Source organism: Phocoena sinus, chromosome 1 (genome assembly GCF_008692025.1).
Source record: "Phocoena sinus isolate mPhoSin1 chromosome 1, mPhoSin1.pri, whole genome shotgun sequence".
NCBI lineage: Eukaryota > Metazoa > Chordata > Mammalia > Artiodactyla > Phocoenidae > Phocoena > Phocoena sinus.
The window spans coordinates 52,858,542-52,882,630 of NC_045763.1; the positions used below are offsets into that span (position 1 = coordinate 52,858,542).

The following is a 24,089-nucleotide window of genomic DNA, read 5'->3' on the forward strand; positions in this document are numbered from 1 at the left end:
GTCTTCAAGGAGGTGAGGCTGAATGCAAGGAATCTACTGAGGAAAAGATGAGCATAGACCACAAAAGAAGTGTTAAGATCAAGAACTTGAGCAGCAGTTATAGAAGTTGAATGGAGGAGAGCACAAGAAGAAACGTCTTATCGACGTAAGCTTTGGGATTGGACAACCACTTGGATGGATATAGTGAAGGATGATTCAGACTTCTCAGCACTGGGGACATAATGGTATTGAGTACAGGACGGAAGGAGCCAAAGAGAAAAAATGAGCCTCTTGTGACACTGTGTTCATTGGATTTAATTTTGGTGACACTGAATCCCAAATGTCTAGAGTCTCTCTTGGGCATGGATGAGCTTTGGGCTATCTAGTACATATTCACTTTGATAACACATGTAGCAGTGAGTGGCCCTGTGCATGGATTCTGGTTTCATAGCAAAAAGATTGAGGGTCTAGGGCCAATTTTGGGGAGGCTTACCTCTCTTGGTAAGAGGTGGTTCAACACTTTTCAACAAAGGAGAAAACTCTTGAGTGTCCAGTGACATAGGAAGCAAACTAGGCTTGCTCTAAGCATCTTGGAAGCTCAGCTTAGAAAAGAAGCTTCTGAGAAGCAGAAGCTCATAGGCCTGTCCTGCTTATTATGTATTCATGTAACATCTTCAAAGGAGTCAGAGAAATAATCATCTCCAAACTCTATTTAGATCTAGTCACTGGGGATGTTGACTTACCCAGTGGCAGCCATGTGCTTAAACTGTGCTCTGTACATGCCTCTGGGTACCACTTTTCTGTTCATCTTCTCTCTGTATGTTCAGGACACTGGCAGAACCCTCAAAAAGCTTTGTTTAATGTTCTTTTTATTCTGTGTAGACATATCCTCACCTCCACCATCAATGTCTCATGCATCTGTAGTGCATTTTCCAGTAATGGGGATGGGGCTTTTCTGAGGCACTGTGGACGAGTGGAAATACCCTGGGCAGCTAGCTGTTGAAGTCTAAAGGATAGGGGCTCAAACCCTCACCTTTCACACTGCTAGCTCTATTTCTCTACCAACCCCAGTTTCCTCATCTGTAGAACGTGGGTGATAATACCTAGCTGGCAGAGTTATGTGAAATCAGCCACGATAAGCACTACCACCAAATAAATTGGAGCACTTTATTATCTGCCAAAACTCTTACCTAGTGGAAGCCTCTAGGCTTGGCTAATGAAAAAATATTCCTGTAGGACATGTAGAAGCTACTCAATCCCTCAATCAGGTTGATACCTTTGGGTCCCTTCCCTGGACTCCACTCCATGGATTGGACCTAATGCCTTGTATAAAAAGATACCCATGGTCCTCTTGTGCCCAGCCTCAAGCATTCTTTCAACATGATGGGAAGAAGTGTGGAGGGGGTCTGGGCAGATCCGGTTATGATTGCATGTTCATTAGCACAGTGTTTAGAGATTTTTGGAAAGAGGATATCAGGAAAGGGGACCCAAAGTTTGATATTTACATAATAATTTGAAACTTACTTTTTGAATCCTAGAATTCTAGGAATGTAGACAAAACAAAATGTTCCACTGATGGCATAGAAAGGTTTTTATCATCATAAATCTTAGCCTTTTTGGTCCTTTCTGGGGTTTGCTGAATTCACAGTCATATGTTGTTTCACAGCAATTATCACCTGACCATCTTCTACTTTATTATTAAGACAGTGATATTCTGGGAAACTGGTAATTTATAGCATAAGAGAAGCCTCTCAAGTTAAAAATCTCAAAGCCTACCAGTCCACATTGGGAAGAGATTTAAGAACCCCTGGAAAACAAATCCTCTTCCATGCCCCAATGTCTGAACTAATTGATAAATAAAATACAAGAAAAAAAATCAGATGGAAGACTAGACTATAACCTCTACTATTAGGAAATTTATTTTTTAGCTACAGGCAAATGTGCTTCCTAATGCTGAAACACAAACCCACCCAGTCGCTGGCAGTACAGGACCACCGCAGGCCTTCCCATGGGAGGGGGCTGCCCTCCTGTGTAGAGCTGATGGAGGTCCAGGTGGCTCTGTGCTTCCTGGCAGCACCTGTCTCCCTAAGGGAAAGAGGAGAGGAAGGGGTGGGACGAGTCACGTCCAGTGTCTACTTCCAATCGCTACAATAAGTGAGGGAGTGGAGAGGCCCAAGAGTGTATGGGAGGGAAAAGATACCAAGAGTGATGTAGCCCCTCTTCCTTAACATTCATCTTTGATAACTACCTTCTTTCATTCATTTATTCATCCTTCATATATTGAGTATCCGTCATGTGCCAAGGACTGTGTTAGCCCCTGGGGATACAAAGATGATTCATCCCTGCTCTAAAGAAATGTGGGATTTATTGCAGGAGACAGCTGGGAAACGGGTAGCTCACACTGACAACACTGGGACAGAGGTGCACATAGGTGCCACGAGAGACTTGGGAGGGATTTGGGTCCAGATGCGGAGCCTCAGGTAAGATTTTTTTGGAGTGAGAGACTTCTAAGCTGTTTAATAGGAATATCATTCTGGTGTTTTAAGTCTGAGAGAGAAGGTAGAACTTCTCTTCAGAAACCAGCTTGTGGGTGGAAGGAGGGGGTGTCTAAAATTGGATTACCACTGGATAAAAATTTAGAGCAAAAGTATCATTTCATAAATTCTGTGCTTTCTTAGAAATTAAAACCACAGGATGGTTGGATCCTGGTTATCTTTGTCAGTTTATTAGAGCTCAACTTTAGCGAGGAGAAACATCACAACAGAGTATTAAGTACAGATGTTCAGTATCCCAACAGTATGTCTGAAACTGAGGCTTTTTCAAAAACACTAACCGTATAACCTAGGACAGCCTTTCCTATTGAGGGGTTTAAGATGACTTGCAATAAAAAAAGATTTAAAAAATAAAAGTAGGAAATCATACCCAGGATCACCTATATTACCAGCTTTTCTGGGCCTGGACTCCCGTGTCTGTTGGAATAATACTTTGCTGTACACACTCTCATAGGTAGATTGTCAGGATGAACTGGGGTGACAGATGTGCTGTGCTATAGACAGTTAAAAGTCCAAGACATCATTTTTAATATACTCTTATAATGAAGTACAAATGGATACCAGCCTAAAGCAGAATATATACTTTTAAACTAATCAGTTGCCTCTGGCACCAATATGCAACTTTGCAGCTGTGGCCAGGAAAACAGGGTAAGGCAGATTTGGGGAGGGACATGTTTGCCTATAAAATAAATATATTTTAATGGGAAAAATCTTTACCAGTGCCTTAAAAAACAGAGTAGCAAGGGTGGAAATAAAAGTTCTGCTGTCTCTCAAGGAGGACATTCATACTGTTGATTCGTTTGGAGAAAGATTGATATACAGAGTAGCAAGGGTGGAAACAGAGTAGCAAGGGTGGAAATAAAAGTTCTGCTGTCTCTCAAGGAGGACATTCATACTGTTGATTCCTTTGGAGAAAGATTGATATACTATGCCTGATCTCTTCAGGATACCTTGACAAATAGAAAGGATAACTGGTAAGAGTAATTCACAATGGATGGGTTCCGTTCCCGCTGATTAACTGGGTTTAGATACCCAGTGAGAGAATATCACTTCCTTCATTCATTCAATAAATAGTTATTGACCATCCACTATGTGCCAGCAGCGTTCTAGATGCTAGGATTCTGCAGGAAATGAAAGAGATAAAAATCCCTGATCTTGCGGAACTTTCATTTTACAGAAGGAAGCAAGGCGATAAATAAAATAATAAGTATAATAGGTATGAGTGATGTAAAGTGGTGATACATAAGTGCTACGTAGGAAAATGAAGCACAGAGGGGTTGGGATTAGTGGGGGTGGGATACAACTTAAATAGGATGGTTGGAGAAGGCCTTTCTGAGAAGGGGAGATTTGAACAAAGGTCTGACAGAGGTGAGAGGGTGAGCCATGAGACTGTAGAGGGAAGAGCTTTCCAAGCAGGAGGATCAGACAGTCAGCCCACATGTTTAAGGAACAACCCGGGGGCCAGTGTGGTGAGAGCAGAGTGAGTGAATGAGTGAAAGTAGGGGGAGGCCAGGTCTGAGGGGTAATGTGGATGAATGTGGATGTGACTGGGAGGTGGGGGGTGGGGGGCGAGAGGGCGTGGAGGAAGGAGGTTCTTATAGGCCATGGTTAGGACTTTGGCATTTTCTCTGAGTGAGATGGGGAGCAGAGGAGTGATACTGCCTAGGTTTTTTGTTTGTTTTATTTTTTTTTTTTGCGGAACGCGGGCCTCTCACTGTTGTGGCCTCTCCCGTTGCGGAGCACAGGCTCCGGACGCGCAGGCTCAGCGGCCATGGCTCACGGGCCCAGCCGCTCCAAGGCATGTGGGATCTTCCCGGACCGGGGCCCGGACCCGTGTCCCCTGCATCGGCAGGCTGACTCTCAACCACTGCGCCACCAGGGAAGCCCCCTACCTAGGTTTTAATAGAAACTCTTTGAAGGCTTTGTTGAAAATAGGTTTCAGGGGGCAAGAATTAAAGCAGGAAGACCAGTTAAGAGGCTTTTTTAAAACATCAGTACATATGATGAGTGTCTTCTACATGCCAGCCACTATTCTAGGTGCAAGGGATCCAAAAGTGAACAAAGCAGACAATCCCCTTCTCTTGTGGAGCTTAGCTAGAGGGAGGGGGCAAACAATAATTAAAGAATAAGTAAACTACTAATTTAGGGACCAGTAAGTACAATGGAGAAAACTAACACGGGGAGGGGAGGTGGCACACCATTGCAATAATGCAAGCAAGAGTTGCTAATGACCTGTACCAGCATCCGGGCAGTAGGGGTGGTGAGAAATATTTGAAAGGTAAAGCTGATAGGATTTACTGACACATTAGTTGTGGGTTGAGAAGAAAAAAAAAACACTAGAGAAACAGCAGTGACTCCTAGGTTTTTGACCTGAGCAGTTGGAAGGATGGAGTTGCCATAAACTGAGACGGGAAAAATTGCAGGAAGAGCAGTTCTGGGCAAGGGGTGGGGATCAGAAGTTTGGTTTGACCAAGTTATATTTGGAGATGCCTATTAGGTATCTTACTGGTGAGACCAATTATAATAACATCCTACCTACTGCAGTTCTTTGCAGTGTACTCAGTTTTTCCACATGTACCATCTCATTAATTGCGGAGGGACTCCTTTGCAAACATGTAATAAAACAAGTGGATATTCCTGAGAGTCCTGAGGACAACAGCTCCAGAATAGGAGAAATCTCTTCATTACATTTGGGTCTGTTTGTGGTATGATAATTCAAAATCCACTATTCATTTTCTTAATTGCATTGTAAGATTCAATTTTTTTATAATAGGTTGGCACCAAGAACATACTATAAAAATGGGCTTTTCCAGAAAAGAAACTGAAGATTGGCATCATAGCCTAGAATTATAATGAAAAGAAAGAAACACTTTTGAATTATGATGGAAGATAAAACATGCATATTTTCCTTTTTTAAATTAATTACGAACACAAAAACTCAATTTAAAAATGCATAAAAGACTTAGAAACAATTTTCTCCATGCCTTCTTAGCCATGAACTTGTGATTTTTTAAAACTAGAATTCTGTTAAATTAGAAGCATGTAATAACAAGTTCCCTTTTTTATTTTTACATCTCTGATGAATCTTGTATATATTCATTATATGAATGAGTTTGAACCTGTTAACCAGAAAGATAATAATCTGACGGGGATTGAAATTTCCTAGTGTAATAATTAACATATGTTCAATGCTTTTTGGTTAGCAAAGCTCTTTACACATGTATGTTATCTCGTTCCGTCTTCCTAAGACTCCTATGAGGTCAGGATTTTATAGACAAGGAAACTGAGATTCGAGAGTGGAGGTTACTTTCCCAAGATTATATAATCCCAGGGTAGCTTGGTACTAGCTCCTACTGTAGCCAAATTACAAAGCAATGGGACTTGAGTTTTGGTTACCGAGCAGCCACAACTGTCTGCTCTCATCTGAAATTAATAACACAACAAACCATTGAGCTTTTATTAATGTGTCAAGCACTTTAAAAAATGTTTTTTATGTATTATCTTGTTTTAATCCTCACGTTAGTGCTATGAAGTACGTACTGTAAAAAGTAAATACCCTAACTGAGAAAGACAAGGCACGAAGATATAGGTAACTTTCTCAGGGTCGCTCAGCCAAGGGTAGCAGCATCATGACTCACACCCAGCCACTTTGAACCTGTAGTTCATGCACTTGGCCAGAGCATCCGGACCCAAAGTTTCCATGTTTGCAGTGAAGACCCTGTGGGAATAGTACAGAGGAAGATATTAGTGGTCATTTATACTTGGGTGTGGATTGGTTTCTGTTGCTGAGAGTAACTTTTGTTAGCAGGGAAAGGAAGAGAGTAGAAGATCTGGAGGGAGATAGGACAAAAATAGCAAAAAAGGTAGACAAACAGGAGCTATAGCTAAAGGCAGATTTTCTTTATTCCCCACTGCTCTCCAGAGCTTGAACTGTTGCTGAATGCTTAGGAGAATTACTTTCTGAGTTTTCACCCAAATAATGACAGCTCTCTTTTTCACCAATACGTTTTTATGTGTAAAACACACAATTTTAATCAGTAATTGAATTTAGAGCAAATCAGTGAATGATATGTCATACTTACACAATTTTTAAATGACTAAGGACTGTATTTCCTCTTTCAGAGAAGAGCCAGTCGATAAGGACAAGAAAGAATAAAAAAAAAAAAAGGGGGGGGGCGGCTTCCCTGGTGGCGCAGTGGTTGAGAGTCCGCCTGTCGATGCAGGGGACATGGGTTCGTGCCCCGGTCCGGGAAGATCCCACATGCCTTGGAGCAGCTGGGCCCGTGAGCCATGGCCGCTGAGCCTGCGCGTCCGGAGACTGTGCTCTGCAACGGGAGAGGCCACAGCAGTGAGAGGCCCGTGTACCGCAAAAAAAAAAAAAAAAAAAAAAAAAAGTTAGCGGCTTTCTTTCACAAAAACAGTTTTTCATTACTGATGCCTGCACTATTCCTTTAGTCTTTAAATTTTTTTAAAAAATTTACATTCAGTGAAATTCACTCTTTAGTGTACACTTCTATGAGTTTTATAACATCATAGATTCTTCCAGCCAACACCAGACAGGATACAGAACAATTCTAAAGAACTCCCTACTCTTTCTTATCTACACTTTCTTATCTACTCTTAAGTTGTTGTCTGATGTCACTTAGTGCCAGGGAACTTATTTTACTTTGATCTCTCTATTTCCACATTGATTTTTATTCTTCTGTCAGTACTGCTACTATCCCCATTATATTTTAATTTTTTATATTCTTCTGAATTAGAAAGAGACCTACATAACTACAGTACTTTAGTATATGATAATAGTGACATTTCTTATTGGAAGAGGGAAAAGGATTATTCAGTAAAGTATATTGGGATGACTGAGTAGCTGTCCAGAAAAAATAAAATTCCTTACACCAAAATAAATTCCAGGTGGTGCAAAAAATATAACATAGAAATATTAAGCCTTAAAATACCAAGAAAAAAATAGGAGAAACTTTTTGTGGAATATTGCAGTGAGAAAGGCCTTTCAAATAATACAAAAAAAACAGAATCCATGAAAAGAAAACTGATAAGTTCTACTCTAAAAGTATTAAAAATGTATACATTGGAAAAAAACACCATAGACAAAAGACAATGATAAAGTGGGAAAAATATTTGCAACACCTGTGGCAGAGGGCTAAATTATGTAATATATAAATAGTTGGGTTATTTTTAACATCTTTATTGGGGTATAATTGCTTTACAATGGTGTGTTAGTTTCTGCTTTATAACAAAGTGAATCAGTTATACATATACATATGTTCCCATATCTCTTCCCTCTTGCATCTCCCTCCCTCCCACTCTCCCTATCCCACCCCTCCAGGTTGTCACAAAGCACCGAGCCAATATCCCTGTGCCATGCGGCTGCTTCCCACTAGCTATCTACCTTACGTTTGTTAGTGTGTATATGTCCATGACTCTCTCTCGCCCTGTCACAGCTCACCCTGCGCCCCCCATATCCTCAAGTCTGTTCTCCAGTAGGTCTGCGACTTTATTCCCGTCTTACCCCTAGGTTCTTCATAACAATTTTTTTTTCTTAAATTCCATATATATGTGTTAGCATACGGTATTTGTCTTTTTCTTTCTGACTTATTTCACTCTGTATGACAGACTCTAGGTCTATCCACCTCATTACAGATAGCTCAATTTCGTTGCTTTTTATGGCTGAGTAATATTCCATTGAATATATGTGCCACATCTTCTTTATCCATTCATCCGATGATGGACACTTAGGTTGTTTCCATCTCCAGGCTATTGTAAATAGAGCTGCAGTGAACATTTTGGTACATGACTCTTTTTGAATTTTGGTTTTCTCAGGGTATATGCCCAGTAGTGGGATTGCTGGGTCATATGGTAGTTCTATTTGTAGTTTTTTAAGGAACCTCCATACTGTTCTCCATAGTGGCTGAACCAATTCACATTCCCACCAGCAGTGCAAGAGTGTTCCCTTTTCTCCACACCCTCTCCAGCATTTATTGTTTCTAGATTTTTTGATGATGGCCATTCTGACTGGTGTGAGATGATATCTCATTGTAGTTTTCATTTGCATTTCTCTAATGATTAATGATGTTGAGCATTGTTTCATGTGTTTGTTGGCATTCTGTATATCTTCTTTGGAGAAATGTCTATTTAGGTCTTCTGCCCATTTTTGGATTGGGTTGTTTGGTTTTTTGTTATTGAGCTGCAAGAGCTGCTTGTAAATTTTGGAGATTAATCCTTTGTCAGTTGCTTCATTTGCAAATATTTTCTCCCATTCTGAGGGCTGTCTTTTGGTCTTGTTTATGGTTTCCTTTACTGTGCAAAAGCTTTGAAGTTTCATTAGGTCCCATTTGTTTATTTTTGTTTTTATTTCCATTACTCTAGGAGGTGGGTCAGAAAGGATCTTGCTGTGATTTATGTCATAGAGTGTTCTGCCTATGTTTTCCTCTAAGAGTTTGATAGTGTCTGGCCTTACGCTTAGGTCTTTAATCCATTTTGAGCTTATTTTTGTGTATGGTGTTAGGGAGTGATCTAATCTCATACTTTTACATGTACCTGTCCAGTTTTCCCAGCACCACTTATTGAAGAGGCTGTCCTTTCTCCACTGTACATTCCTGCCACCTTTATCAAAGATAAGGTGTCCATATGTGCGTGGGTTTATCTCTGGGCTTTCTATCCTGTTCCATTGATCTATCTTTCTGTTTTTGTGCCAGTACCATACTGTCTTGATTACTGTAGCTTTGTAGTATAGTCTGAAGTCAGGGAGCCTGATTTCTCCAGCTCCATTTTTCGTTCTCAAGATTGCTTTGACTATTCGGGGTCTTTTGTGTTTCCATACAAATTGTGAAATTTTTTGTTCTAGTTCTGTGAAAAATGCCAGTGGTAGTTTGATAGGGATTGCACTGAATCTATAGATTGCTTTGGGTAGTAGAGTCATTTTCACAATGTTGATTCTTCCAATCCAAGAACATGGTATATCTCTCCATCTATTTGTATCATCTTTAATTCCTTTCATCAGTGTCTTATAATTTTCTGCATACAGGTCTTTTGTCTCCTTAGGTAGGTTTGTTCCTAGATATTTTATTCTTTTTGTTGCAATGGTAAATGGGAGTGTTTTCCTGATTTCACTTTCAGATTTTTCATCATTAGTGTATAGGAATGCCAGAGATTTCTGTGCATTAATTTTGTATCCTGCTACTTTACCAAATTCATTGATTAGCTCCAGTAGTTTTCTGGTAGCATCTTTAGGATTCTCTATGTATAGTATCATGTCATCTGCAAACAGTGACAGCTTTACTTCTTCTTTCCCGATTTGGATTCCTTTTATTTCCTTTTCTTCTCTGATTGCTGCGGCTAAAACTTCCAAAACTACGTTGAATAAGAGTGGTGAGAGTGGGCAACCTTGTCTTGTTCCTGATCTTAGTGAAATGCTTTCAGTTTTTCACCATTGAGGATGATGTTGGCTGTGGGCTTGTCATATATGGCCTTTATTATGTTGAGGAAAGTTCCCTCTATGCCTACTTTCTGCAGGGTTTTTATCATAAATGGGTATTGAATTTTGTCAAAAGCTTTCTCTGCATCTATTGAGATGATCATATGGTTTTTATCCTTCAATTTGTTAATATGGTTTATCACATTGATAGATTTGCGTATATTGAAGAATCCTTTCATTCCTGGAATAAACCCCACTTGATCATGGTGTATGATCCTTTTAATGTGCTGTTGGATTCTGTTTGCTAGTATTTTGTTGAGGATTTTTGCATCTATGTTCATCAGTGATATTGGCCTGTAGTTTCCTTTCTTTGTGACATCCTTGTCTGGTTTTAGTATGAGAGTGATGATGGCCTCGTAGAATGAGTTTGGGAGTGCACCTCTCTCTGTTGTATTTTGGAAGAGTTTGAGAAGGATAGGTGTTAGCTCTTCTCTAAATGTTTTAATAGAATTCGCCTGTGAAGCCATCTGGTCCTGGGCTTTTGTTTGTTGGAAGATTTTTAATCACAGTTTCAATTTCAGTGCGTTTGGTTGGTCTGTTCATATTTTCTGTTTCTTCCTGATTCAGTCTTGGCAGGTTGTGCATTTCTAAGAATTTGTCCATTTCTTCCAGATTGTCCATTTTATTGACATAGAGTTGCTTGTAGTAATCTCTCATGATCTTTTGTATTTCTGCACTGTCAGTTGTTACTTCTCCTTTTTCATTTCTAATTCTATTGATTTGAGTGTTCTCCCTTTTTTTCTTGATGAGTCTGGCTAGTGGTTTATCTATTTTGTTTATCTTCTCAAAGAACCAGCTTTTAGTTTTATTGATCTTTGTTATTGTTTCCTTTATTTCTTTTTCATTTATTTCTGATCTGATTTTTATGATTTCTTTCCTTCTGCTAGCTTTGGGGTTTTTTTGTTCTTTTTTCTCTAATTGCTTGAGGTGCAAGGTTAGGTTGTTTATTCGAGATGTTTCCTTCTTCTTAAGGTGGGCTTGTATTGCTATAAACTTCCCCCTTAGAACTGCTTTTGCTGCATCCCATAGGTTTTGGGTCATTGTGTCTCCATTGTCATTTGTTTCTAGGTATTTTTTATTTCCTCTTTGATTTCTTCAGTGATCACTTCATTATTAAGTACTGTATTGTTTAGCCTCCATGTGTTTGTATTTTTTACAGATCTTTTCCTGTAATTGATATCTAGTTTCATGGCGTTGTGGTCGGAAAAGATACTTGATACAATTTCAGTTTTCTTAAATTTACCAAGGCTTGATTTGTGTCCCAAGATATGATCTATCCTGGAGAATGTTCCATGAGCACTTGAGAAAAATGTGTATTCTGTTGTTTTTGGTGGAGTGTCCTATAAATATCAATTAAGTCCATCTTGTTTAATGTATCATTTAAAGCTTGTGTTTCCTTATTTATTTTCATTTTGGATGATCTGTCCATGGGTGAAAGTGGGGTGTTAAAGTCTCCTTCTATGAATTTGTTACTGTCGATCTCCCCTTTTATGGCTGTTAGTATTTGCCTTATGTATTGAGGTGCTCCTATGTTGGGTGCATAAATATTTACAGTTATTATATCTTCTTCTTGGATTGATCCCTTGATCATTATGTAGTGTCCTTCTTTGTCTCTTTTAATAGTACTTATTTTAAAGTCTATTTTGTCTGATAGGAGAATTGCTACTCCAGCTTTTTTTTGGTTTCCATTTGCATGGAATATCTTTTTCCATCCCCTTACTTTCAGTCTGTATGTGTCTCTAGGTCTGAAGTGGGTCTCTTGTAGACAGCATATATATGGGTCTTGTTTTTGTATCCATTTAGCCAATCTGTGTCTTTTGGTGGGAGCATTTAGTCCGTTTACATTTAAGGTAATTATCGATATGTATGTTCCTATTCCCATTTTCTAAATTGTTTTGGGTTCGTTATTGTAGGTCTTTTCCTTCTCTTGTGTTTCTTGTCTAGAGAAGTTCCTTTAGCATTTGTTGTAAAGCTGGTTTGGTGATGCTGAACTCTCTCAGCTTCTGCTTGTCTGTAAAGGTTTTAATTTCTCCATCGAATCTGAGTGAGATCCTTGCTGGGTAGAGTAGTCTTGGTTGCAGGTTTTTCTCCTTCATCACTTTCAGTATGTCCTGCCACTCCCTTCTGGCTTGTAGGGTTTCTGCTGAGAGATCAGCTGTTAACCTTATGGGGATTCCCTTGTGTGTTATTTGTTGTTTTTCCCTTGCTGCTTTTAATATGCTTTCTTTGTATTTAATTTTTGACAGTTTGATTAATATGTGTCTTGGCATATTTCTCCTTGGATTTATCCTTTATGGGACTCTCTGTGCTTCCTGGACTTGATTAACTATTTCCTTTCCCATATTAGGGAAGTTTTCAACTATAATCTCTTCAAATATTTTCTCAGTCCCTTTCTTTTTCTCTTCTTCTTCTGGAACCCCTATAATTCAAATGTTGGTATATTTAATGTTGTCCCAGATGTCTTTGAGACTATCCTCAATTCTTTTCATTCTTTTTTCTTTATTCTGCTCTGCAGTAGTTATTTCCACTATTTTATCTTCCAGGTCACTTATCCATTCTTCTGCCTCAGTTATTTTGCTATTGATCCCATCTAGAGTACTTTTAATTTCATTTATTGTGTTGTTCATCGTTGCTTGTTTCATCTTTATTTCTTCTAGCTCCTTGTTAACTGTTTCTTGCATTTTGTCCAGTCCATTTCCAAGATTTCGGATCATCCTTACTATCATTATTCTGAATTCTTTTTCAGGTAGACTGCCTATTTCCTCTTCATTTGTTAGGTCTGGTGCATTTTTATCTTGCTCCTTTATCTGCTGTGTGTTTTTCTGTCTTCTCATTTTGCTTATCTTACTGTGTTTGGGGTCTCCTTTTTGCAGGCTGCAGGTTCGTAGTTCCCACTGTTTTTGATGTCTGTCTCCAGTGGCTAAGGTTGGTTCAGTGGGTTGTGTAGGCTTCCTGGTGGAGGGGACTAGTGCCTGCGTTGTGGTGGTTGAGGCTGGATCTTGTCTCTCTAGTGGGCAGGTTCACATCTGGTGGTGTGTTTTGGGGTGTCTGTGGCCTTATTATGATGTTACACAGCTTCTCTGCTAATGGGTGGGGTTGTGTTCCTGTTTTGCTAGTTGTTTGGCATAGGTTATCCACCACTGTAGCTTGCTGGTCATTGAGTGATGCTGGGTGCTGGTGTTAAGATGGAGATCTCTGGGAGATTTTCGCCATTTGATATTATGTGGAGCTGGGAGGTCTCTTGTTGACCAGTGTTCTGAAGTTGGCTCTCCTACCTCAGAGGCAGAGCCCTGACTCCTGGCTGGAGCACCAAGAGGCTTTCATCCACACGGCTCCTCAATTTGGGATGACTCGTTGTCTATTCAGGTATTCCACAGATGCAGGGTACATCAAGTTGATTGTGGAGCTTTAATCCGCTGTTTCTGAGGCTTTTGGGAGGTGTGAGGTCTTCTGCCGGCGTTCAGTAGGTGTTCTGTAGGAGTTGTTCCACGTGTAGATGTATTTCTTGTTTATCTGTGGGGAGGAAGGTGATCTCCGCATCTTACTCTTCCACCATCTTCAAGGTCCCCCCTCTAATTAGTTTTTTAAAGTCAGTAAGAGAGACCAACAATCCAACAGAAAGACAACAAAATGATATAAACATAGAGAAATGGAAAACATTTGAAAGATGTCTCATTCATGTAGCATAAAAGCAATACAAATTAAAACTCGAATGGTATTTTTACCTATCAGATTAGCAAGGATCAAAAAGGATCTTGACACAATCTTGGTAAGTGTGTGGGAAACAGGCACACTCCTATACTGTTAGAGGACTGTAAATTGGTTCAACCTCTTCAGAGGACAATTTCGTTTTATATATATTTATATATGTGTGTGTGTGTGTGTGTGTGTGTGTGTGTGTGTGTATAAATTTTAAATGTAAGCCATGCATTGTGTTGGACATGTGAGCAAAGATATACATCAAGTGTTCATTGCAACAGTGATTATAATAAAAGATTGATAACACCAGTCATATCCACCAATATGATATACATTAGAAACCCTTTAAAAATAAGGGTAGGGGGACTTCCCTGGTGGTCCAGTGGTAAAGAATCCGCCTTACAATGCAGGGGACGCGGTTCGATCCCTGGTCAGGGAACTAAGATCCCACATGCCGCGGGGCAACTAAGCCCTTGCGCCACAACTACTGAGCTCCCGCATCTCAACTAGAGAGCCCACGTGCCGCAAACTAAAGAGCCCACACGCCCTGGAGCCTGTGTGCCACGACTAGAGAGAGAAAACCAGCACGCCACAGCTAGAGAGAAGCCCACGCGCCGCAACGAAAGACACCGTGTGCTTCAATGAAGATCCTGCGTGCCGCAACTAAGACCCGACGCAGCCAAAAATAAGTAAAATAAGAAGTAAATAAATAATAGATCTTCTAAAAGAAAAAGTAAGGATAGGTCTGTATGAATTCATGGAATAATCTTTGAGTTATATTAAATAAGCAAAAGAGAGCGCTAAGAAAAAGTATGTATAGAATACCTACTGCCATAGAGTGGAGGATGTATATACACACTTGACTGTGTGTTGAAGGATGGAAACTGGTTCATTGGGGGGTAGTTCTTCAGTGCCTTGCCCAACGAGAATGAAAGATATTATTGAGTTTTAAATCCCCTTTTATGTCAAATATAATGCTTTATTTAATTTTTAAAGTATTTGTCCAATGAACTAAAATTCTTCTTTATACCCCAACCACTAACTGTAGTGACCAAAACTCACACAGTGGAGGCAGGGAAGGGGGGTGGTCCATAAAATCCTTGGCAAATTTTATACATCTAGTTTTTAGTTGCCCTAACCTGAACTTCGGGTGTAATAGCAAAAATATGTGCTCTTTCTGGTAAAGAATACTATTCTTTTTCCCTCACAGAGAACGTGGACTTGAGTACAAAGTTGGCATTTTCACTCTCAGTAGCTATTATTTGGTCACAAGTTCCGCTTTAGGAACCCATTGGATACAGATGCACACATCCTATCTTAAGTCATAATTTTTCATAAATACTTTTTGCAGAGTACTTCTACTTTTTGTACAACCCAAGTTTTTAATGTCTAAATTTGAAAAGGAAAAAGAAAAATAATTATTGGAAACCAGGGACTTCGATAGGTATTTTCATATGCGTTACCTTAGTTGCACTTGATTGTTGTTTTAATCCGCAGAATTGGACTCATTAGCCCTCTTTTTAAAAAGAGAAAGCTGAGACTGAACCAGAATTCAAATCGGGGTCTGTTGGACTCTAAAGCCCCGTGCTTTCTACTCTACCAGGACACTTACTGTGTTTCAAGATATAATATCATACACCTTTCCTCTGAAAATCCTAAGACACGCCATAAAGAACTTTTTTTCTTATTTGGCCTCACTGCGTGGCATGTAGGATCTTAGTTCCCCAACCAAGGATCACATCTGTGGCCCCTGCACTGGAAGCGGGGAGTCTCAACCAGTGGACCGCCAGGGAAGTCCCAAAGAACTTTTAAATTATTCCAATAAAAACTCTTGGGTACATTGAATTGGATGAAAAACAGGAATGAGAGCAGGAAGAAAGAGAGAAGAAATGAACTTTGTAAAGAAGGAGTGAGTTACAAAAGAGAGCAGACAACAGATGATTACATTCATTTAGGTTATCATAACCCATTCAGGTCTTATTTTTGCCTCAGTTTTTTACTTTTTCAGATGACAGAAATGACAGATGAGTTTTAAGATTTTCTTCATAAAGATAACAGTGGCAATGTAGGAAACTTGAAAAATACAGAAAAGGATTTTAAAAATCATATTCTCCTATAACCAACTACTATTAACATTTTGGTCTGGTTTTCCCCCATTTTTTCGGTGCATGTCTATGTGTATATGATTGTGACCTACTGAATATAATATTTTGTATGTTATTTTCTTAACGAGTATTTTACACCTTTTCTTCATAAAAAAATAAAAAGCTAGGAAATGTGATTTTAAATATTTTTACTTATTCTCCTACCATAGACCATTAACTTTTGTTCCAACCTGTGGAATATGCTCCAGCATACTGTCTAACATATATTTTTGTCCCCAACTTGAATAATTTTATTGGGCTAGATTTCTAGAATTGGAATTACTAGTGCAAACAATATGAATATTCCTCTTGATACACGTTTCCAAATTGCTTTTCCGAAAAGTTGTGCCATCTTACACCCTTACAAATTATATTTGAGTCTGATATAACATTAACCCTTGAGAGGTTTGAGTATTATTTTTTTAATTGGTGGAAGGCAGATATCTCAGGGTGTAGTGCCCTTAATCAGATTTTGGAATCAGTAGTCCCTGATTAGATGAGTTTAGCAGTTTTCTTCAACTGTTTTAATATAAAGTACAGTGGGATTCTGGAGATTTCCCATCTTGTTGGCTAAGCCTCTGCTTAGGGATTGCTCTCTGGATTGCTCCTGTGGAGAGGGTCGCCTATTAGACATTCACAGAGTGGGTGAAGCCTTAAAGAGCTGGGAGTATTAGAGTAAATAATATTTACTATGCTGAACTTTTTATATAGAGACACTCAGAGAGGTTAACTGGCTTGCCAAGGTCACATTTCTAGTAAGAGACTGAATGGATTCAATCCAGGATTTTCTGATTCTAAAATTCATTTTCTATTAACTACCTTGCACTGCTATAAAAATAAAAATATTATTTGGGGCTTTCAGGTTCTGTTTGTCTTTATTTTATTTAAGATTAAGAATTACTGGAAGGTGTTTCTAAATCACTCATAATCCCAGTCTTTAGAGATAATCACTTTCTGTGCATATTTTAAACATAATTGATCATATGTGTGTGTGTGCGTACATATATATACACATATATACAGTTTTGTAAACTAATTTTATTTCATATTATAAACGTGTCATTATTATTTTAAAACATTTTTAATGGCTGCAATATTCCATCAGTTGGTTCCAGTTTGTTGCACTTATAAGTAATGCTGTAATGAACATCTTGGAGCATAAATCTTTATACGTACTTTTAAGTATTTATTGAGGATATAGTCCCAGAAGTGGTTTTCCAAAGTTACACTGCCTTTGGAGAGGCTGCAGAAGCCTTTCAAGAGGGAGGGATCTAATCTATTGATCTACGTTTCTTTTTTTAGTAAACCCCAGCTGAATCCAGGGTTTATTCCCTGTGACTTTTTAATATTACTTTCACCTGTGCCTACCCATCTATGTGGTTGCTTCTGATCAATAAGTATGTTCTATCAGTTGCACAACACGCGGGCATACACGTAAAAATACATGACATAGAATGTGGATTAGTTATTAGAAATAAATTTAAATGAACTGAAACAAGGCTGTATTCCTATCCTTTAAGTCATTACGGAAAAGAATATTATAGGCAGTATAAATAGGTTGTTTACAGGAAACACTCATTGTAAAGTACCTCTTTATCACACAGATTTTGGTAACATAATGTCAAAGCACCTCCAGTTTACAAGTGGCTCTGATCCCCTTCTCTCTGTGTGCACACATGAATTGTCTTATACCTTCCCTTCTGTACGTTTTACCCCAAATCATGATGTCACTTGAGCCCCTGCCCCCTATGAAGATCCCTAATACAAGTACAGAGACCAGCAGAGCAAAGCCGTCTGCTTAAATTGATTCTTTTCATGATTTTTTGAGAACTATTGGCACATTAAACATTTCATGCAAATTGTTACCATACATGTTAAGTAATGCTAATATATTAAAGTTCGAATTCATTAGCTTTTCAGGAAGAAGGCTTGTGGGTATGTTATTCTGTAATAATTTACTAGCTATAAGTAGGCCTTAATTTCATGCCCTGAGGGCTGTGTCTTTTTGTGTTGTTGGTAGCTTATTTGTAGAGACAAAAGATCTGCCGAGATAATAGAATGAGGTAACTGACTGCACAGATGTGATCAAAGTAATGGAAATTCAGTGTGGTTATCTTCTAGATTCCAAACATCTGGATGAAAACTACAATATCCATTCATTCAAGTGGGAATTTCTAAACCTCTGAATACTGGGGATTCATGTGTCAACAAAGGCTGTGTTTCCTTGGCTGTATAATTACATTAATAGTGCTAACCCAGGCCCTGTAAACTTGTCAATACTCATAGATTTCTTCGAAGGAAAAAAACTCCAATATCCTCCAGCATTTCTTCTGTGACCTGGCAAGAAACAGTGCTGTTCAAGTTCCCAAATGAGTTCAATTGTAATGGACTTCATTTAGAAATTAGCCAATCTGTTTTCTAATAGTTTCCACATTTTTTTCTAGAAATGAAAGTCTTCTCACAGGGCTTTTTAAAAAAAACTAGTAACATGTGATAGTGCAGTTAAGATTGCAGAAACTATTTCCATCAGGTATTTAGTCATCTCACTGCTTCAGTTTGCAACTGAATGCGTTCTCGTGCACCGTCAGGTGTCACTGATAAACATTTAGAAAATTGCAGTCTGAAGACACAGTGATGTGTTCAAGTCTGCATTCCTAAACTTGTTTGGATGGCTTCTGTCCAGTAACCAGCACATTCCTGGGCAGGCAGTAAGTCTAGCTGAATGAAATTGAATTTTTGACTAGCATTTTTAAAGGGATATCTGTACATGTGAATATGTCTGAGTTTCTGAACACAAGGGAACATGTGAAGTGTATACTGATTTTGAGACAGGAGGGGAAAGGTTTAAAGTGTTAGGATGCCTAATGGTTTTAATGGTGTTTAGAATGGAAATCTGCTATCTTTGATAATTTTATAAATTATTTCTTCCTCTTGAAGGAAAAATTCAATAGACTTTTTCTCCTCCATTTTCAAATGTTCAAGTCTCTGATCCTTAAATTTTTATCTTCCCTGACCTTATGGCAGAGATATTCACAACGTCCCGTCTTTTCTCCTTTCCCTCGGCGATTGACATCCCCATTACCCAACTCTGTTTCTTTGCTCGTGCAGCTTCCTCTGTGATCCCCAGTCCATCTGAACTTGTCAACCAACACATCTTTTACAGCCCGTCATCCCAGCCATCTCCATCTCCTCTACAAAGCTTTTCCTGTTCCCCTGCCAGGTGTCACTTTTCTGTCCTTTAACACCCTAAAGATTTTTATTTATATTACTTTTAGGCACTCATATTTTCACTTTCTGTACTCATCTCTCCCCACTAGACTCTAACATTTCATGGATAGCCGTGTGTCTGGCTTATCTTTTTAAGATAAGTTCCCATAAAACTTAGCATAGAGCCTGGCACAGAGGCAGTGTTCACACGAGAGAGAGACAGAGACAGAGAAAGAGAAAGAGAGAGAGGGAGAGGATATGAATATATTAAACTATCTTTCCTTGATGCATCACAGCGGTTAGGCTTGGTAGAGTTTAAGGGAATGAAGAATTGGTATTCCCTCCTTTTACGTAGTTGGAATCTCTGATGAAACAGATCACAAACTTCTCTTCAAACTTTGTGCCAGGGTTTGGGGAATTTTGTTGCTTCCTGTGTCTGGAAGTAAATTCAGAATGTCAGAACTAAGAAGGACCTACTGCATAGCACAGGGAATTGTACTCAATAACTTGTAATAACCTATAATGGAAATGTATCTTTAAAAGAATAGGCACGTACATATATATATATATATATATATATATATATATATATATATATATATATAAAATAACTGAATCACATTGCTGTAAACTTGAAACACAACATTATAAGTCAACTATATTTCAATAAAGTTTTTTTTAAAAAGACAAATGTCTGTGCTCGCTTCGGCAGCACATATACTAAAAAAAAGAAAAAAGACAAATATCTGACACATACACACACACACACACACACACACACACACACACACACACACAAAGAATGTCAAAGCTCACTAGCTGTCTTACATTGTCTTTCCTGCCAAGGTGCCTCACCAGGTCATCCCTCCTCCCCCTCCCCAGCAGAGGAGCTGGCCATCAATATCCTCAGGCCGTTCAGCCCCAGGCCACCTGGCCACTCAACCTCCTGGTGGCCTCTCTGTGGACACAGGAGGGGGCTTCGTCCAAAGGTCAGCTCTCCTTTCACACCCAAGCTCTACACAGAAATCTATCTAAATTTTCTCGCTCTTCTGTTTTTCAGTGATGACACGCATTTCAGGGGTCGCTAAATTTGAACTAGATCTTGAATCTGGCTGCCTACTTTCAAAACAAGCTGATGCACTCACATTTTCTAGTTTGTCAGACTTGAGTAGTTTTATTGATATCGTTTTTATCTTTAAGATACATCAACTGACATTGATACAAATATTTTAATATCTTAATATCTTGTTTTTCAGTCATATTTTTTCCCCCAAACAGGAAGACTCCAAGCATCTTTTACTCAAAACAATTTGACCACTTTCTTAGCACCATGGTCAGGTATGATTGTTGGGTGAAGGCTGTTACAGACTCAAAACTGATTCATCTAGAAATGCCGTGATTCCTCTATCCAGACACATCCCTTATTTCTTCTTATTCAGGAAAACAACACAAGACAAACAAACAAACAAAAAACCAGACAACCTGGGAACAACAAAAGTTGGAATTCTCTTTGGCTTGCAGGCAGTCAGTTACATCCATTTCTGGGGACATAGAGGCAGTTCTCCCAGGGAACACCTGCAGGGTTGTAAAGAGCAGGGCTAATGGGTGATCTCTGCCACTCTCCCTGCCCATCCCACAAGCTCCCTAGAGATAGATTCCAGCATCCGCAGAGGCCCGACTGCATATAAAGAAAGAACTGTTCATGAACCGTTTTTCCAGTTGATCATCCGGAGGCCCAACTTGTACTGCCTAAGTGAAGGATTATAGAATTAGCAGTGCCTATGGTAAGTGGGCAACACAGAAGGATATGGGATCAAATTCTGATTTGGGATTTTGGTACTTACCCCTGGGGCTAAGGCTAAGAGTCTTGGGTAATCTGAAGAAATATGTTAGAAAGAGAAAAAGTACGATCAGATTAGCCCAAATAAGAGCTGGTGGAAGCTTCTTATAGGAATGTTTTTTCAAAATGTTAAGAAAATGGTCCATGGTGATACTGCTTTATGTAGGTAAAATGGCTGCTAAAAAAAAGCAAACACTTTCTTTTTCAGAAACAGGCAAGCAATCATAATTTGATTTCTAATAGTCATGTTTGCCATGAGGACTTTTACAATGAGGTTATATAAGCAAATTGATTTCCCTGTTGACTTTATCAGAAAATCATAAAATGCCCCTGAATCTTCCCTCCAGAATTCTCAAAAATGCCTACAGTAATCTTCCTAGAAAATTATTTTCTGGATTTCATGATGTCCTGAAGCTCCTCCATCAGCATTTGATTATTGCTGCTGTAAATAGGCAAAAATTATAATTAAGAAAGATAATGAGTGTGATATAATAGCATAGTAAACACAGTTGTATATAATTCATTACCACATCTCCCCCTTTACTTGATTTTATATTCATGTTGAAAGCTCTTAACTGGGCATGTGTAATTGATTCACCATGGTATATGTGGTTGTTTTAATAAAAAGTTTCAACTGAGGCTTTTGTTGAACAGGATAACTCCCTCATTCCACTGTTTCTTTAGGAAAATCAAATTCAACTTATGTCATATCATCTCTGGAACTACATCCTGTTATAGGTGAACACTGCCTATTTTAGCTACAATAATGGCAGATGAGTCAGACTTTCTTCCTTCCCTTGTTTTTCCTGTGTCCTTGATTTTTCCCAGAATCAACTTTCTATAGAATAAATTTCCCTGGGCACTTTTTGTTCCATTCGATGGAACTCAGAGACTCTCAGATTTTTGTAGTTGTAATATCCTTTTCTTAAAAAGGCAAACACATTACCACCTCTCTCAGCATTGCTCTCTTTTTTAAAAACCAAAATAAAGTTTGGAGAAGTTTTAATAGCTTGTGAGAGCATTAAAGGCCTTCTGGGATGTTTTGTCTCATGATTGAAGAAGGGACAATAGCCAATTGTTAGCCTCATGGTAATTTTGAGTGGCTCAATTATTTGGATGCTAACCCTACTTTCAAAATGGCAGGGCTTCCCTGGTGGCGCAGTGGTTGAGAGTCCACCTGCTAATGCAGGCGACGCGGGTTTGTGTCCCGGTCCGGGGGCATCCCACATGCCTTGGATCGGCTGGGCCCCTGAGCCACGGCCGCTGAGCCTGCGCGTCCGGAGCTTGTGCTCCGCAACGGGAGAGGCCACAACAGTGAGAGGCCCGCGTACCGCAAAAAAAAAAAAAAAAAAAAAAAAAAAAAAGGCAAGATAGAGAATGGGATGTAATACACACTTTTCCAGATTTAGTGCTATGTATGGTCAACGAAGAACTATATTCACACACCAAAAAGAAAAAGAAAAAAAAGTACCATGTATCCTAGGATCAATCAGCATGCATGTTTCTGACGTCACCAGTATGGTAAAAACGTCATAGGAAATCCTGCTGTGTGTCTGCAGTGACCAGAGCTGACATGCACACACTGCTCCGTTAGGACCATCAAACCAAGGCCTCGTGGTTCAGCATCTGTCATCAGTCATTTAGTCTTAGAACCTCAGCTTACTCTTCATGCCTTTTTGTTCCTTCTCAACCTACCTACCTATTCACATGTGAAAAAACACTTTTTTTCCTCCTAACGGCTAACAGGTTGTTTTATCTACTAGCTTCCTCCTTATCTCTCCCACATCCTCTTTGGGCCCTAGAAGCAGGTAAATTCACTGCCAGCTAATTATAGTACATCATTTTCAATACATAACTTTCTGTTGAGACTTCTGAAAGCATATCAAAGTAGAGCAATAGGCTGAATGAAACAATTAATAAAGAGTATTTTACTGAGCTTTTTAAAAAAGCAAATTTCCCCCATACCAGTGAGTGAGAGGCACATACAGAATGGCTAAATGCAGAGGTATTTCTCAAATCTGTTCAGGTTAATCTGACATAGGATAGGCTAGGGAAGAAATCAGTAGATTCACGTTGCTAGACAGTACAGTGTACCATACGTTTAGATCACTTCATATAAAGTTGTTATTGGACGAATTCTTCTAAAACAAATACTACAACAACAAAAAGTTTCTTAATAATAGACATCAGGGGAACCTTATGTTCCTCCTCTGTTCAATGCTGATTTAACACAACCATACCCACGTGACCATCACAGCTCTGCGTGGGTGACTTAGCTCTAATGACCAATAGGACTTGGCCTAGATTGGTGGAAATTTTATGTCTAGATGTGCTTAACAAGGGAAACAAGAAGTCTGAGCAGTTTTCTGTGAAACGGAAAATCAAAGGAAGAGAAGCAGATGATGTCAACAAGGGGGAAAAAATCTGGCAAATGAATTTGGTATTATTCCCTCAATTATCTGTGTTTTTTAAGAAATGCAAATCCTTTTCATCTTTTAGATGGTGCGTGTCTCGTGTTAGTCCAGAAAACTTATGCCTTTTACAAGTATTGTTAAGAAATTTGAAATTAAGTAATAGTCTATCTAAAAATTTTAGTAAAGAAAGAATGTGAATAAATCCTTGGAGTTTGTGGTAAAGAAGTGAATTGAAGGACACCAGAAAACAAAATGTTCATTTGGATATATGAAACACCAGAACCACAGAATTTTTTCTCTCTAAACTATAGTGAAGCTCTTAAATATGAGTATAAAAACCAACAACAAAACGTTCATGTACTGTGAAAAGGATAGTTGGCTGAAGTGTGGTACCTGAGGTTCTAGGTTTACACGGGATCTTGATGGTTTGTACCTGAACAGAAGGGTTCTAGGGTGGGAAGACTACAAATGTTAGTACTCTAAGAGCATTTTGTGCATCATAAAATTCTAGACGCCCCACTGAGCCTGTGAAGACAGCGTGCTCTAAATGGCTTTCCACCACTTTTCTGGAGAACCCAGTCCCTTCTATAAAGACTCCTCTTCCATATTTAGAGATAGAGGCACAGGAACATTTCATGATCTTTAGGAGGGTAATAGTGTGAAAAGTAAGGTTGTAAAATGAACTACTTTCCTCCCCTTTCTACCTAATTTCTTTCTCCTGTGCTTTTAAAGACTAGGATATCTCTTTCTGACCCCAGAGCT

The 24,089-nt window shown here is 39.0% G+C and overlaps 1 protein-coding gene across 5 annotated transcripts in view; it reads left to right on the forward strand.

Moving 5' to 3' along the window:
* Positions 1 to 24,089, forward strand: part of NFIA (nuclear factor I A) — a 396,670-nt gene that overhangs the window by 334,916 nt on the left and 37,665 nt on the right. The window lies entirely within an intron of this gene.